This window comes from Fulmarus glacialis, unplaced genomic scaffold, assembly GCF_000690835.1.
Source record: "Fulmarus glacialis isolate BGI_N327 unplaced genomic scaffold, ASM69083v1 scaffold41422, whole genome shotgun sequence".
Classification (NCBI taxonomy): domain Eukaryota; kingdom Metazoa; phylum Chordata; class Aves; order Procellariiformes; family Procellariidae; genus Fulmarus; species Fulmarus glacialis.
The window spans coordinates 8,439-25,668 of record NW_009200516.1 but is presented as its reverse complement, the minus strand read 5'-3'; the positions used below and the strand labels follow the sequence as shown (position 1 = coordinate 25,668).

General features: G+C 40.4%; 1 long non-coding RNA gene across 1 annotated transcript; it reads left to right on the top strand.

The window, feature by feature from the left end:
• Window positions 1-7,552: 7,552 nt before the first annotated feature.
• LOC104073744 lies at window positions 7,553-16,934 on the top strand. The gene is made up of 3 exons (XR_683490.1): window positions 7,553-7,674; window positions 13,067-13,152; window positions 16,852-16,934. It is a non-coding gene; the product is annotated as an uncharacterized LOC104073744 (long non-coding RNA).
• The last annotated feature ends 296 nt before the right edge of the window (window positions 16,935-17,230 follow it).

The window sequence follows — 17,230 nt, the reverse complement described above, 5'->3', positions numbered from 1 at the left end:
GGGGGCAGCGGCACCCGGGAGAGCCCGTCGTGGGCCCCCGCTCTCCCTCGGAGACGCGGTGGTTCGGCCGGTGCCCCGCGTCCATGTTTACACCGAGGCGAGCTGCAGCGGTAACTTTCTTGTGCGGGCAAGTCCCGGCTCAGCTTGCCAGGATTTTATACGGGTTTCACTTCAACCGCGCCCCTGAAGTGTCGGTGTGTTTAAAAAAGGAGGGGGGGGAAAGCCGTTCGTGCTGCTCAGAACCGCGTTTCACCGAATCTGGTGCGTGCTAAAAGCCCTGTGCGTGTTCCTTGTGCTGAGGGCAAGTTCACTTTTCGGTAGCGTCGTTGCGCGCTGTACATCGCCCTTGTAGCCCTGTTCCTGTTTCATACAGTTTGCTGTGTTCTCTGCTGCTTTGCTTTCTTTTCAAGTGTTTTTCCCGCATGATGATTTCGTAACTTTCTTTCAATATCTAAGCCTTGAAAAATTACCTCAGGTGAACTTTCCAGAAGACAAATATATCTGTCTAGACAGCTTTGTGGCAATCCTAGGAAGACCATTAGCTGGGGCAGAGCGTTATCAAGGGGAGATGCTGGACAACTAAAAGGTCTTAGTCTCTACATTTACCTGAGATTTGCAGTCCATCCCTCCGTTCTTTGGTAGGTCTGGTGTCTGAGTTTGCCTGTTGCTCTGAGGGTGCCGTTGACTGGATTATTTGTGTGGCGGTGCTGTGAAATGGGTGTCTGAACTGATCTGGGTTAAAAACCAGAACACGTTCAGAGGTGTGTTTTACTGGTCCGTCCACATCGCTTGTTCCAGTGCAGCCACATACAGTCGAATCGGCACGATGCCGGGAAGGTGGTAGTTTGAGCGAGCAGCTTAAGCTATTTATGTTGATAAGGATTGTTACATAAAAGTATATCTTTAGTTTTTCTTTGTTTTGATTGTACTTCTCTGCCGTTTCTAGGTTTCTGGGGAGGAGCGTTCTTCCATTTCATTTTCATAACCGAATACCCGCAAGAATACAATAAACTTTTGAAATAGCTTTGAACTGGCACCTGCCATTTTGCAGAAGAGTCGCCTTATTAAAAGCATTAACGGTTATTGTCCCTTGCTGTTGTGAATCAAAACTATCTAGACAAGCTGGTTCTCACCTTACTAGCCTGACAGGGTGTCTTATCTGTAGTTCAGGAATGGGAGCATTCATTTTGTATGCCAAAGAAAAACTCCTTTATTATAACTGGTTTACATGGTGTTACTGGTTATAAAGATAGTTATATTTTTTTCTTAAACTCTGCAAGGTAGTTAGAATTTGACTAAGAGGAAATCTTTACTGGGCAAGTGAATTTCAGAACACTGCTGTCTAAAATCCTTTAAAAAAATGGAAAATTATTTTTGTTTTGAGAAACAAGGAAACTTGATACTACTAGTGTTTAAAGATGTATCCCTAATACTCTAAATGGAAGTGTTAATTCCTTTTTGATATGTAGTAAATGGACTCTAGTTCATCTGGCATCTATTTTCATCTTGCTGTAAGTGCATGACTTCTTTCAGAAAAGTACATGGTGATTATAGCTGACTTCTGTCCAGCTTATAGTCTTAAAAATGGATATGTGTGTACCTCGGCAGTGGTGAAGCCATCAGCTGTAGTAGGTGTTGTGCCCAGTTCTGGGAGCTCTGGGGACGTTGGGGGGCAGTTGGAGAGAATCCCGAGAGCAGCAGCGAGCTTGGTCAAGGATCCAGAAGTCACGATGGGCAAGGAGAGAGTTAGAGAACTGCAATTACAAATCTTCTCATTCTTGTCTCTAGATTAGACAAGTCTTCAAGTATCTGAGAGTTCTCAGAGTCTCTAGAGTATAACTAAAAAAGAAAGAGGTTTAAATAGTAGTATGGAGGACTCCCACTGGATATTGGAAGACTCTCATTAACAGGGAGGAGTGGTCTGCCTAGGCAGCATGGTCAATCTCTGTCAGAGATCTTTTGATGATAAAATCTGCTGGGCAGCGATGTGGGTTTTGTAACCCTGCGTTGCTGTGAAAGAATGTACTATTTTCTTGACACAAACCTCCCGGGCTCGTTTCTTCTTGGCTAAAGTGCTGGCAGTGAGGAAGGCCCTTCCTTGGACATGCAGGAAGACAGTGTGCTTTGGGAGCTTGTGTGGGGAGGGAAGGCTCAGGTGGTTGAGTAAAGGATGCCTGTAAAGATGGAAGGAACACTGCAGGGGCTAATAGTGACAACAAACATAATGACAGAAAACAAAATTGTTTATTCTAAACTTCCTCCCGCTGCCTATTTTTGTTTGTGTGGAAGTCACCTTGTGCTATTTCTCTGCACTGAGAGTCGCAGGAGGTCCCCCGCTTCTTCCCAGGCCTTGGACCGCGGTACGGATGTTTGAACCTTTCTTCCCTGTGAGTTGGAAATGGGTTTGTGCTGTGGTTTTCAAGGCCTGGGAGATCTGACAGGCTTTCATAGCATTTGGGTAGACCAACTCTGGTGACATCAAGGTGTCCACTATAAATAGAAATTTATAGTTCAAAAGTAAACGGAGTAATTCACTTTTTACTATATTAATGCTCAGTGATCTCTAAGATTTTGTGTTGTTTAGGTAGTTCCTCTGATGTTAAGGAACAAATTGCCATTTCAAAAGGGCTTGTCATAAAGCAAAGTTATTTCTTGTATTTAAAACATCTTCCTGAGATAGTTTGGGGTGTGGGTTTTTTTGCGTATGTGTTAGAAGGATGCAGAAACTAACCTTAGCTTTACAGCTGTAGTCCCTAAGGACTGTTCCCAGTGTGTCATGTCCAGCTCAATATATTGGCCTTTAGGAGCTTGAGCTTCCGTGGCTCTGAAAGCTGTGCCCTGCCCCTCAGAGATAGAAGGTTGGAGACTGTTTTTTTGGGATGCAGGGAGGAGGGTGTTTTGGTTTCGTTTTTAAAGAACAAGTGGACTGTTGTCCTAAAGGGTGAGTTAGAGGATAAGACGGCATGGGCTGTCTGTATAGACACTAAACCGTGCAGAGTATGAGGAGGTATCATCACTTGGAAGTCTGGGTGGTTTGTTGAGTATCTGGGACCTGCTTGCACTAGTATCAAGTGTAGAATAGTAAGTTTTATTTCCGCATTAATAGAGTGCGGTGCTGTTGTAAGGTGTTGGACTGATGCCGATGAAGCGCGGCAGTTTTACCGCTGGACGGTAAGGACGGGCAGCAGCGTGGGATCCCTTTATGCCCTTCTATTAATAAGCCTCAGCCTGACAGCGAGGAGGGATGAGCCGCTTCTTGGCAGCTGTTATGAAATGGCAGTTGTTATGGCCGAAGATGTCTGTTTGGAGACCACCTGCTTGTTCACCGCCAGCCAGGAGCTGAATTTAGAGGATTTGTAGTTATCTTTCGGCTGGCTCTGCCTTCTCATGTCGGTGCTAACCTTATCAAGTATTTCTTCAGTGACTGGCTTTGATTTAATCTGAGGGAGGATTTTGTCTGTGTTTGCAGCTCTTTTGTCTTCTCGCCTTGAAAAAAGGAGCAAGAGTTATAACCTCAATCAAAGTATTTTAATGTTGGTTTTCCTTTCCCTGTTATTTAGCGATCTGAGCTGAAACGTTCTTTGTTTTGGGGGAAGGAAAGGATTTGGTGCATCAGGGCTACAATGCAGAGCCGTAATGTGGTTGTTTGAGGTCAGTAGCCACATCAAAACCGGGTATATGGATCTGTCCCTTAGGTCTGTGACAAAGGCTTTCCAGTGCAGCTGCAATGGCAGATCTGCTGGTGAAGGGAAGTGATTGCTTCTGCTAGTGGTTTCTCTCTATTCTTGAATTATTTGAGTTACGCTGAAAGACTTCTGACTGTACATATTTCCTGCGTAAGGCTGTGTGGGTGTTTTTATTTCTAATTGACATGGAAATGTTAGAAAAATCTTTGTGTCGATGGAGCTTTGGTATTTCAGCACTTGAACAAAATCCTCTTATGCCAAAGCTGTGTGTCTAGGAACAGGGCGTCATTTCTGTCTTTTGGGAATTCGCTGTTTAAAAACCTTTATTTGCTGCAGAATCACTTTCTGCTTCTTTCTGCTGTGGAGATTAGTGGAAAACTTGCAGATACGTTGTGACTTCAGTCCCCTGGTCCTCCAAACCCACTGCCTATCGATCAGGAAATCATCTTACTGATTTTGCTGCTCTAGAGATCCATTTGTATTGCCGGTTAGCGTGCATGAATGAATGAATGAGAGGAGTCTTTTGTTTCCTTTTGAAGGTTGTTTTTTTTTGCCCTTATTGCTTAGGGGGAACCTCAGGCAAAGAAACGATGTTATTGTATGAAAAATTTGCAAGATAGTAGCACTACAGAATAAAATCAGTGATTCCTTATGTTAACTTCCTTTCTGATAGCTTCCAGCTGTCAGTGCCTCTGCAAGAGGTAAAAATGGGATCTGCAAGTAAAGGAATAAGTGCCTGAAAAATTTCACGTGTCCAAGAATACACTTTCCCAGGCATATTCTCATGTAAATGTGTTTTGTTGTTTTTTTTCTGAAGGAAAACATTTGAAAAAAAATTACAGTAAGTCAATACAAGAATACCACGTCTTCTGGATTCAGTTTTTTGACTGAGGTTGCAGTGCTGGGGTGCTCCAAGTCATCATGTACTTACAGCAGGCAGTGTTGTCTTGGTGACTCTCCTTCACGAGTGACAAAGAAACCCTGCTAGAAAAGCCTAAATTTTGACTATTTCCTTATTAATTTTAATTTTCTGGTTTTTATTGGCTTGTTTGTGTGAAGAATAAGTTCCTTCTCTGGTTATACTTTTCATGAGTTATCTTCCCATGGTTTATTGGATCCTCAAACTGGAAGTTGAGAGAACCTTAGAGGGTTATGCTGAAGGCAGTTTTGTTCTAGGTGCCCTAAAGAAGCTGTGAGTTTAAGTATACTATATGGCTTCAGAGGTGGATTAGTGAAATTCCAAGTTTTTGGATTGGTGATTGTTTTGTTTGTTTTAAATGATGGCCATAAGTACAGAATTGCTTTATACTTCTATTTCATTGTTAGTAGGAGCCATCAATACTTTCTGTCTTGTTGCATTTTATGCATTTTTGGCGCTTTAGTAATTTAAAATACTGTGAACTTCGTGCAAAACGCTTTGAGACTTTTAACCTGTATAAAAAAGGCAAATGTATCAGTACAGTTTTTTCCCCATTAAATGAGTTATAATGGTTATGAGGGTTTTTCCTCTATTCAATGTTGCCAGAATGTTGAAGGCTGTGTAGCTTCAGAGAAGATATGCAAAAGCTACTTTTGCATTTTTTTACCTTCCTGGAGTATACCTCCCATGCAAAACTGAAGGTGTACTACTACAATGTACTCTGTTTTACTGGGAAAAATGTTGTATCTGTCACTCTAGATGTGTATTTAGAGAAAGTGTGCTACAGTGAGGTGGGTGGACAGTCTTAAATAGCTGGGCTTAAGTTGGAACCAGCAGCTTTGCTTTTTGAACATGCTTAGCATGTATGGCATGTGAGTGTGTTGAAGACCAAAGCTGTCCTGGTAGTAGAAATAGAATTATTTAATATGAAGTCTGGCACTTGATCTGCTATGCTTTTGTTTTCACATTTCTGCAAATCCTAAATCTGTAGTTTAGCAGATACCTGTTTTGCCTGCACCTTTTAACTTACATTTGTTTGATTGCGTTATAATGGGCATAGCTGAACTAAAAGCTCAGAAGTTTTATTCAGACTTTCATAAGGTGGTAGTGCAAAGGTTGAACATGCGAAATGATGGGAGCTTTAGGGTTATTAGCTGTGATACACTACCTCTGTGCACATCCTGGGTGTGATAGTCACTTATTTTTAAACTATACAAAAAAATAATAGAAGATAAATCTTATATTAACAGGTATAAAAATACACAGCACCGTATGCATTTTGTAATCACCCTTCTTGGGTTAGCAACCCTTAGGACATTGATAAAAAGGGTTCTGGCAACTTTAGCAATAGGGGTTTAAGTATTTTTCTGTGCCTCCCTGCTGGAGAATTTTACCACTTGTAACAAAGGGAAGAGAACGGCACGCTTCCCGCTGAGCTGCAGCACCTGGTAAGCTAAGGCAGAGGCTGTGATGGGTTTTTAAGTAAAGATGCTGGATTAACTGGGGCATCCGAGTTAGTCACATGCTTCATTTTACTGATCCTAGACAGGATGGCAATTCCAACAAAAGATGGCTTAAACTGCTCTGGTGAACTCGGCTGCAGCACACAGAGCTTCTAGACCGAAAATTATAAAGAAAATAGCTGCTAGCTGAGAGGAGCATGGATGTCTAGAGGTTTTAAAAAGCCTAAGAGCAAAAATCTTTATCTTCAACTGGATTCTAACAGCAATAAAGAGTGACTGTTATTGCTGCTTCATATCTCTGTGGTAGCTGATATGAATTGATAGGAGTTATTAATTGATAAAATTGTCACAATTGCCTGCCTTTCATGGGGGGAGGGAAGAGGGCTAAGAAAAATGCAACTTTGGACATTTAGCCGTCTGTTCTTTATAGGCTCATATTTCTAGATTAGGTTTTGTACACAGGGCAGGACACCTGGGGAGTCTTACAGGTATTTGTGTCCTTTGAGTTGCTAAGATTTAATTTCGCAAATATGTCTATCTGCCTCTTAACAAGTGCTGAAGGAACTTGCATCTCGAGGTAGTCATACTATAAAATTCTCATGGAAAAGTCAGTGTCTTTGTAGTGTCTTTTAGTATGTAGATGGTGCTTTGAAAAGCTTAGTTAGATTTGACTGCTATTTAACACCACTTTCTGGGTTCTGGCTCTCAACATTTTTTTTTTAAGGGGCTTTAGAAAAATCTGGTTTGAGGGAGGAGCAAAGGGCTTGTGATTCATAGTGTTACCCGGGTAAACGACTCTAGGGTAGCTAATGTTACTCCATATTCTACATGAACAAGTAATGTTTGTTCTACTCTTAGAAGTCTTCTGGTGTGGTGGTGAGATTACATTCAGTAAGTGAATATTGTAATATTAGGAGTAATGAAAACTCAGCAGCCGTGGGACTTTTTTTTATTTTCCATGCTGTGATTTCCCCTTCTACATATATGTATTTTATTAGAAGTATAACCTTGGGAAATGCTTAGATTGTGGCAAAGTGTTGCAAATGTAGTTGTCTGGATCAGTTTTTCTGTTTGTACGTGACATGCTATATAGTACCAAATGGATGCTCTTAGGATTAATGTGTAGTAGTTGATTACCGAAGGAGCTTGAAAAGTTGCTGTAGAAAGCTTTGTGTATGTGTGGGGCAGAATTAGTCTGTTCCTTTATTAGGAACTACAAATCAGATTGAGGTAGTTAATCTCTATCTGTAAAACACCAGCAGCTGAGATGAATGATTCACAGATTTGTGCTATATTTTAAGAGTAAAGCTTGACAAATGTTTGTGCTTGGTGCTCCTCCTGTGCACGCACACCCTCCTTCCCCCAGGCACTCAGTGATCCTTAAACTGTGCTCTAGAACTGATAAAGTGGTCTGGGGAATTAGTAAACCAGTCTTCATGTTTTATTATCCTCTATCCCAAGTAAGCGTGTGTTTTTTGTCTTTCAGTATGTTCAAGCAGATGCTCCTACCAATAAAACACTGGCTGGGCTGGTGGTGCAGCTGCTGCAATTCCAGGAAGATGCCTTTGGAAAACATGTCACCAATCCTGCCTTCACAAAGCTTCCTGTGAGTATTGGGGTTAACCCACTGCTCTTACAACAGCATACTTTGTTCTTCATCCAGTATCTGTGCTGCTGGCGTGCATCCAGGTGATGGGAGATCTGTGCTTAGTCTGAAGCTTTTGTTGGTGCATCCTCTGGAAGGGGTGAAATAGCACACTCCTTAAAAGCGGATTTTCAATGTAATACATCTTATTTTCTATACACTTGGAAGTGGTTTCCTGAATACTGTGGAAAGGTTTTAATTTCTAGTGAAATTCTGTGTAAACTTGTAAATTTTAAGTCAAATCTGTATGGACTGATGCATCCTAAACTGACTGAATAACATGCACTTTCCAAAGCAAGCAAGTTTCCATTGGTCACTTCTGTTGATTAAACTTCAAACTTGTAATGCTGTCAACACTGAAAAATGGCTTTACCGTGTCTGTCAGTAGCACGTGGTTACCTAATTAGTCTGGGATAGTTTTCCAGTCACTCGGAATATTGGTATACAATATCAACACTTTAAGGGTTGCTTATTTAAAGTTCAAACTTGGCACACCTTTAGCAGTAGTATCCTAGTGATTGTGTTCAGAGATCAGTCCCATTGTGCTTGGAACCCTGCCTACCACCAAAAGAATCTTGTCCAAGTGAGCGTGAAGTCTAAACAACTGATAAAGGGAAGAGGGATGTGGCACATGGTAAGGACTGAGTAACAAACGGATTTCAGTTGTGAAGGGCAAGGACTGCAGCATGGCATCAAGCAGCCAGTTGGCCGATTTGGGGTAGGTTTTGTGGGCCCGGACAACTGCAGGAGGGTCTTTGCTTATCTTTGCCACGGAATGCCACATGTTATTTTATGGTGATTTTTTTCCCCAGACATTTTGCTTATGTAACTTCTTTTGTGAAGAGTATGAATTCATGCATGTTTTCTCCAGAAGAGGTGTTTTCAAACTTACTTATTGGGTGAATCTCTTGGTGCTTAGGAAAGCACACAGACGCACCGCAAGATGCCATTAGGATGTAGCTCACCATCTCTGCCGTTCTGATCACCTGATACCTCAGTGGTAACGAAAAGCTTTAGGGACAGAGGTGAACATAGCGGTGCTTTATTTTGATATGGCAGTGTAGACCATAAAACTGTAGCCATATTCAACAAGTTGATAAACCATTTGAGTGCTCTCAAGTCTTAAATCAATTTGCCTTATCTTAAAAATGGGTAATAAAGATTTCAGTGGCATTGTAAACGTGCTGTTCCTGTGTTTAATTATTCTTGCTGTTTCGAAGGTCTAATCTGATCAAATTTGCTCAGCTTAAGTTTACAGCAGTTGGATCTCTCTGCTCTCAATTACTTCCGATAGAAGACAACATCAGTACATCTTCCTTTATATTGTTTTTATGAGAAAATGCAATATGTTCTCTTAAGACGAGGTTAGCTGTCACTTTTTTAGACATGTAATTTAAGATACTGGTTCAGGCTGCAAAGGAGGCTTTGTTATTCTACCATAGCACTTTGAAGATGAGCAGAATGCTTCAGTTCTACAGGACTATGTCTGACTTGGAAAGAGAGGTGGGACGAAGGGATGTCTTAAGTGACATTGCCGATCTCCAAAAATATATTGAAAAGCTATTGCAGACTTCCACTGAAAAGAAACTGAATGAAGCTAAAAGAGGTTTAAAGTTTGTAATTATCTTAGTGACTGTTCAGTAGTACCATGTTCCTGGCAAGGGAGGATCTGAAGTTGAAGAGGAGGAGGTCATGCTTGTGTAAAAGAAACAACCCCCAAACCATCGAAACTTTTGAGTGCTGTGTACCTGCAGATGACTGCAGAAGGCCTCCATTTGTGACTACTGCTCACAACTACCATCCCTAAAGGCTGCCGTTAATAGTCCATTCCTTGCGTGATGCTGTTCTCCATTAATACACTTGGCAGTGTTTCCCTTATCAGTGCAGTTTATTGGAGATTAAGTGTTGGTCTTGAGAAACGCAGTTGTTGCAAACACAGGGACGTGGCTGACCAAGAGCGCTTGCTGATGAGAATATGTCAAACCAAGGTTGTCCCTCCAGTTCAGGTTAGAGCCTTTATGTTTATTTTCCAAGAACTAGCCAGTGTACCTCACACTCATTCTCTGAAGTGTCTGCTCTCCAGTGCTGGAGCAGTCAGTGGCAAAGGGAAGCTGGTCTCTTCCATCAGTATTTGAGGTAAACCCCTCTGACCTGGACTGCATCTAAATCACTGCAGACTACATCTGTTGAAGTAAAGTTCAAATATTTTACTTAGTGCTTTGAGTGGATGAAATAGACCTTGCATTTGAGAGAGGCTTGTTAATTCTGTGCTTAAGCTCCTGTTCTTCGCAAGGATGCCGTACAGTACAGGGTCTGTGAATAGATGTAGAGTAAATGAAGGACTGTTACAGCTTGACTGCTGTGCGTGTCTTCTGATTATTGCTTTTAAATGCATGTTGTCTAACCTTACTGATGCTCAAAAAAGAAAATGCTGATTAATTCACTTAGTTTCATATATTTGAAATAAAGGCTATGTTAAGTTATTAACTCTTAAGATGGCAAATTGTAAGGCCAGTTGATCTTAATTGCCTTGTTATGATGGATTTTGTTGGGTAAAAGTGTTGAAGGGAATCTGGTTTATTCACAGCTGCATCTCTTCTGCGGAACAGGTTTTGTCTAATTCTTAAAAGCAATTTCCTTTTATGCTAGTAGCAATGACCACAGTTTAATAAGAGGGTCTTGCTGGAGTCTGCTGACACTTAAAAATGTGACTTACGTTTATGAGAGAGACTTGTATACTGTTTTTCATGGTCAAGTATCGGCTGAACTGTTTGTTTGTGGTAGTAGAACCCTAACTTGCCAGAGTTGCAGCGATTGCTCACGCTGCCGGGGACTCCCGGATCACTGAGCCCTGTGCCAGGCTGCAGGACTGCCTTCCAGAATTGCCCTGGTAATGCAGAAAGGTGTGACCTTGTCATTGAAAGATTTAATGTGGGCTACTGATGGGCAGCTTGATGAGGGTGAAGCTGCAGCAGCAGCCCCTGAACTTGAAGTAGGGGATGTTGGGTACAACAGTGCGGTCCACAGGTTCCCAAAATGCAGATGAGGCAGGCTTTGCTGCAGCGATTTCATTCAGTTGCATGATGTGTCTGGCATGTCAGCAAAAAGGGAAAGGTCGATTCTGGATGACCGTACGTATGTAGGACAGCTGAAGATAAGTAACAGTAATTTGCGTTCTAGCGCTGCAAAAATATTCTTTACAACGGGTCTTCTGGCTTTACGTTGAGTTTTTTTTTTTTTTAGAGCAGCTACCGTTTGCATGCATGTTTGTAAACCGACGCTTGTGTTCTTGGAGCCAAGTCTTAGAGCAATAAAATCATTCAGCATGTTAAAACATTTTGTTTTCATTTGAGCTTCTGCTCAGAGATTGATCCATCCATAGAGGGCTTTAATCAGCTAAGAATAGTACTGAAATGCATGTGGCTCGTAAACTGGCAAGTACCCTTATGGCAGCTCTGAGCTCTCTTTATTACTTTCTGTGCACAGTAGGGCTCTAAACAGATGGTAGAGCAGGAGCAGTTCTGTTCTTGCTGAATGCCTATGAAGGATCTTTTTTATGTTGTTCTTGGACACTGGTGTATTTGATATCTCACAGAACTGCTTTGCTTTCCATTAGCAGCTCTAGAGCCAAGGAAAGCAATGTTTCGTTTAGATCCCATGCTACCATTTTACTTGCCTGGCTGCAGAATGAATTTAAAGTGCTTGTCAGTAATGCTAAGACTGTCTGTAATTTGGTGTTCACTCTGTGTTATCAAATACTCCTGAGGTGTAATATAACAGACTTTAAAGAAAATGACCTGTTCTGATCTAAAAAGTAAGCTAGAAGCTAGAGCAGAAACATTCCTAATGTAGAAAAACTACTAGGAAGGCTGTTGTGCCTGTGCAGTGTCTCCGGCTTTGTGCTTTCTCTAGTTCCAGCAGAAGGCAGCTTGCAGAAAGCCGCTGGTAACCGGAGTCCAGCCATTAAACAACTCCCCAAATTCTGTTTTGTGAATTGTACAAGTTTTTTATTTTTACTGAGAAACACAAAATAGACTGATCTTGGTCTGTATGTTTTGCACGCATATGGAAAGATAGGTTTCATTTCCTACTCCAGTAAATAGTTGGGCTTCTTATACTGAACGGAGCAGTATCAGAAGGGGTCAACTCCAGAGTGCCGTTGTGCACTTCTGACGGGGCTGGGAGCTGCGGGTCTGCGTTTCTGTAGGTGGGTCCTTCCTCGTTAGTGCCAGAGGATACAGACTTCAAGGCAGAATATACATTTCTGTTGTGGAAGCTTCGCTAGGTGATCGGTCTGCCTCATTTTGTCATTTCAGTTTATTGTTAGAACAGCTTTCTTTAAATACATATATTTTTATATGGGGTTTTTTTTTTTTGAGAGAGAGATATAAAGAGAGAGAGAACATCAGATACACTCTGTCAATACTCTGTGAATCATGCTTAAGGTAGATTCTAGTGTTTCATCCTGGCTTTACCTGAGCTATCCAGTTGTCTTCCATTTCTAAGATAACTTTGCCAGCAGCTTACTTTTTCCGAGCACATACAAACATCCTGACCAGAGATACTAGTAAAAGAGCAAAGATAATTCCAAACTAAAATTTGTCAGAAAAATGTACCTTTCTGTGTAGGAAACAGTCCTGCCTCTTTAGTAACCTTTTAGAGAAGGGACTTGGTGGGACTCAGAGCTTTTCAGTCTCCTCATGCTTGCTGTTTGAATTTCAGTTCTTGAATTCGGAGTACCTGTTTATGAATATGTGACTCAACTGTACGCTGCTAAAATTGATACTGAAGAAATGAGTTGGATTTAATATTTCAGGGCAGATCTGTACAGTGAGCTTTTCAGATCTTGACAAACAACTTTTTCTTGTGGTGGAGGAGGGATGTGAATGGAGAGCTTTAGGAGCCGTAGTGAACATGGAGCCCGGGTTTTAAGTGTTCGTTTCTAATGATTTGTTTTAGTCTACTTAATACAGATGAAGAGCTTCTTAACTGACAGCTAAGATTTTAGGTTTAATTTACTGTGAAATGGATGTTCAAAGAGCAGTTTGGATTTCTGTTTTACAGCTATGCAAGGAATTTTTTGCAAGCTACTCACGTAAGGAAGGGCTCAGAGCTTTCAGATATGTCAGGTTCTGTTTGCAAACAAGAAGAATTCTACTTAATCGAATGCACTTAATCTTCTTGAAACATTTCTTAAAGGAGTACATAAAACTCCAAAAGTGATTCATCTGAAAATTAAACTATGCATTTGATAAGTTAGATGTCTAAAATTCAGCTAACAAGTATGTATTAATTTAAAATAATTACATGAAAGTCAATGTCACTGTGTTTTCACTTTTCTTTCTGGTTCTAGGCAAAGTGCTTCATGGATTTCAAAGCTGGAGGTACCTTATGTCACATTCTTGGTGCTGCTTACAAATATAAGAATGAACAGGGCTGGTAAGTTTATATTTTTGGTTTATACACCTTTTGCATGAAATTAAGCACATGAAATGCCTATGCAAACTACTTAAAGTTTAATACTTTCTGGAGAATTTGGTAGGCAAGGGAGTTGAAGATGGGAAGAGGAAATTTTTTTCCTGTTTTGCTGATGGTAGCTTTTTTTAAGACACACCCCCACACTTCCAAATTTAAAGATAAGTTGTCCAAGTTTAAGGTCTTGAGCCTGTAGGTTGGGAGTTAATTACAAGCTTGAGGCTTTCTTTTACCATTTATTTGCCGTATGACTGAGCAAATTAACAAGTATCTTAGAATCGCTGTTTCCCGTCTCTGATGTAAATCTTTGTTACTGTATTGAGTATAGGATTTAGTTATAACTGCGAAAACATGAAGCATTGCATAGATACTATTAAATGCTAAGTTTTCCATTGCTTATCAACATCCATAAATGGGGAGTATCAGTAGTTAGAAACACTGCTCATCTACACTGGTATTAAAACTAGTCATGTGACATCCCAATAGTGTTGTGGCCTGTGTGTTTTTCTAAGTTATAATCCTCTTTTCAAGACAGCAGTAGCATGAATTAGCTATATTCAAGAGCACTGGAAAAAATCTGAGGATGAAAAGTCGATAGATAAAAGCAGGCAGAGATTGTTCTTGTACATGAATTTAAATAGTTTCTGATCTGATGTTGTGCAGACCTGCAGCAGCATTCCTGGAATTGACTGTGTTTGTTACCCACAAGGGCAAATTAAAAGGCAAAAATAAAGTTGTTTGGTATGGTTTGTTATTTTTAGGAATAGTTTATACTCATATCACCTAAATGGATATCTGAGGTGGATATGTCAGAAAGCTGGTACGAGTAAACTGCTGTCGGGTTTTTTTCTACTCCAATATGGCCAACACCCAGGGCATGATACATGTTTGTAGTGTTCTGTGTGGCCTGTCTTTCAGAAGTGTCTTGCTACCTCTTTGCCTTAAGATAAAGGAGTTAAATGGCTCCTACTTCATGAATATCTAAACATTCCAATTTTTTCCAAACAAATTTAGTTTTCAGTCATTTAAATTTTTCAGCAAAACTCAGATACGCGATTGCCTCCTCTCTTCTCACTCTCTTGCTGATTCCTCAAAACTAGTGTGGGTAGTGTCTTGTGTTTGTGCATGTGGGATGTAGAGGGAAGTAATACTTGAATTTAACTCTGAGGATCAGACTTAGAGCTTGGAATGTATCCTTCACTGACTCAACCAAATAATATGTGGTGTTTTGCCTGAAATATGATTTTTTTTTTTTTAATGGTATGCATTGTCACTCTTGCTTAACCTGTTTGTGAATGATCTGTCTTATAGGAGAAGTACCTTTCCTCGTCATAATAGGTATGTCTGAAAAATGCACTTATCCAGTGCAGCTGGACATACCTTGTCTATCACTGCAATTCAAGTAGTTGTTTGCTAAAACCTGTCAGAGGGTATAAGTTAAACTAAGGATAGGAAGAATTAGTACTACTATTTTATCTAAATGGGCAACTAAAAAAAGTGCAATTTCTTAATATATTGACATGCTTCTCTCAAAGTATGGGTTTTAAAAGCAGGCAGAAATTTGGGGGCATGTATAGCATTAAATGAATATGTAATGCAGATTTTAAGCAACCAAATGTAAAAACTTTGATCAAACTTGAATGCTTTAAGTATCTTTGTTTCATAGGTACTGAAGACTTTATTAGGTGTCTAGGAAAATAGGTTAGTTTGTGTTTATTTGGCATTTAACTTCCTTCACTTCCTTGAAACTATTACGTTTGAGAAACATGTTTTGAATACAGACTATGAAGCTGTCAGTGGGTGAATAATGGGGAAATGGCTTGATCTTGGCTCTTAAAATCCTATGTATTATAGGTGTAAAATACTTTATTAAATTGTGTTGTGCCGTGAACTGACAGTCTTCTTGAGGACTGGCCCTACTTCTAGAAATCAGTGTAAACTTTTCAACGTGCACAACGCTATTTAAAGAGGTCATAAATTTCTTTTAAAATTGAAAAACTGATCTAATAAATGTGCCAGGATATTATTTTTAAGTTGTTTGCCGGGTCCTTAGTGTGAGGGAAGAGTCCCTAATACTGCTGTAGGAGAGAAGCCATCATTCACTAATAGTGAATGTTTCTAGCGCTGCCCAACATTACAGCATATTTACGCAGTACTGCCTGCGTAGGCAACTTCTTTTTGAAAATGTTGGAGAACCTCAAGTGAAGAAAAACATGGTGGTCTCAGCTGAAGTGTCTTTGTTTAATTTAGTAGTGTAATATTGATGTGATGCCATCTTGTGTGGTAATGGGTTTTGTGACTAAAAATCAATCTTGCTTTGGTTTACCTTCATTGTATATTTATAAACTTTAAAAATTGATTTGATGTGTTACTGGAAACAAGGATGTGTTTAAAAGAAGCTGTTGTTAGATATGGATATAGGAATAAATTTTTGTATTTTAAGTTGGGTCGTTAAAGCGTATCAGTCACTGCATGGTAATTATGTGCATGGCTTTTTCCCAGTGTTAAATGTCCAGGGTACTTTTTATTTTATACGCTGAAATCCCTTCTGCCGGTATTGCCACTCCTGAATCTCAGCTTGGCACTCCCAGTTAAGAACATTTTCAGACTCTAGCAACAGCTTTTTGCAAAACTTGGGAGGTACAGAAGTGCGCCAGACAGTGTTTTACATCTGAAAGTCAACAACCTGATTATCTAAACATACCATCGTGCTTTGGAAAAGGCTGAATTGTTACGGGTCGGGCCCAGATCTGCTTCAGAGGCTCCTACAGCACCGCTTACCCTGGCAGGTGGTAATGAGCCTGTGTGATAGTGCTAGTGCCGAACTTGGCGAGGGACTGGTGTTAGCGCTGTTATTGTCCCGCTGCTCAGGTTCTTGGGGGTCGCCACTCAAATTCTTCATCTGCGTTGGTTCATCCGTGGCTTCTGAACACGTGCACAGTTCAGGTGGATACAGCAGAATGCCTTTGGGGGCTCTTGTGGTTCTTCTCAGTAGAAAGTCTCAGATTTTGTGTTATCCCCCCACCCCGTTTCTGATAGATACTTAAATCTGCATTGTTATTTCAAGAATTTTGATTACTTTGTCAATGAAGTAGCAAACTTTAAAGTACCAGAGTCCAACAGAGGTGATCATAAAATTCTTACATGGATCATGAGCTACTTACATGCTGTGTGTGGGGTGGCTTGTTCTCAAATAGATAAGTAGTTTGGAAAATCTCAGGCAAACAAATTGCTGTGCTTTTCCTGGATTAGAATCTGGGACTGGTGGATGGTGCAACTAGAAGTAAGAGAAACATGAGAGTTTGTTCATGAATTTTCTCATCTAGTTGTTGAAATCCATCGTGAGCATTTGATTATGTTTCTGTATAATTATCCTTTGTGACTGTAGGGGAACGTACAACCCTGCTACAGGGTTTTGTTGGACAACGTCAACCTTCATTTTTCCTAACCATTTCATAAATCATAAATTTTATTGATTTGGTTCATTGTGATTTTTCTTGCTTGTGAGGGCTGCCAAGTAAAGGAAGAATATTTGGGATTGTGCTTTAAGTGTTCTTATGTAGCTACCATGATATACTGGTTTTTATGTGGAATGTGAAAGATTCTTGACTACTGAATGGAGGAGAGTTGAATTTAATATTTTTGAATAATTTTCCTTAACAGGCGGAGGTTTGACCTGCAGAATCCATCCCGAATGGATCGAAACGTGGAGATGTTCATGAACATTGAGAAAACACTAGTGCAGGCAAGAAACTCATACGCGAAACTGTATGTGTTCACTTGCTCAGGGGGAGGGATTCATTAGCTATTTATGTACCTCAGTTGTGACCCACTGAAGAGCTTCATCCTGGACTTCTGTAGGAATATTATACTCTCTCCTCCCTCTCCCACCCGTATTAGTCAAAATTCCATGTTATCACTGGAAAATGTCAGAATTTTTTCATTGATATTCTGTGGATATTCATAGGGTGAGAAAAACCTGTTTGTAAGGTAGGAGAAAGCACCCTGAGTGTCTCCGTCTTCCTGTGAAAGAAGTACCCTT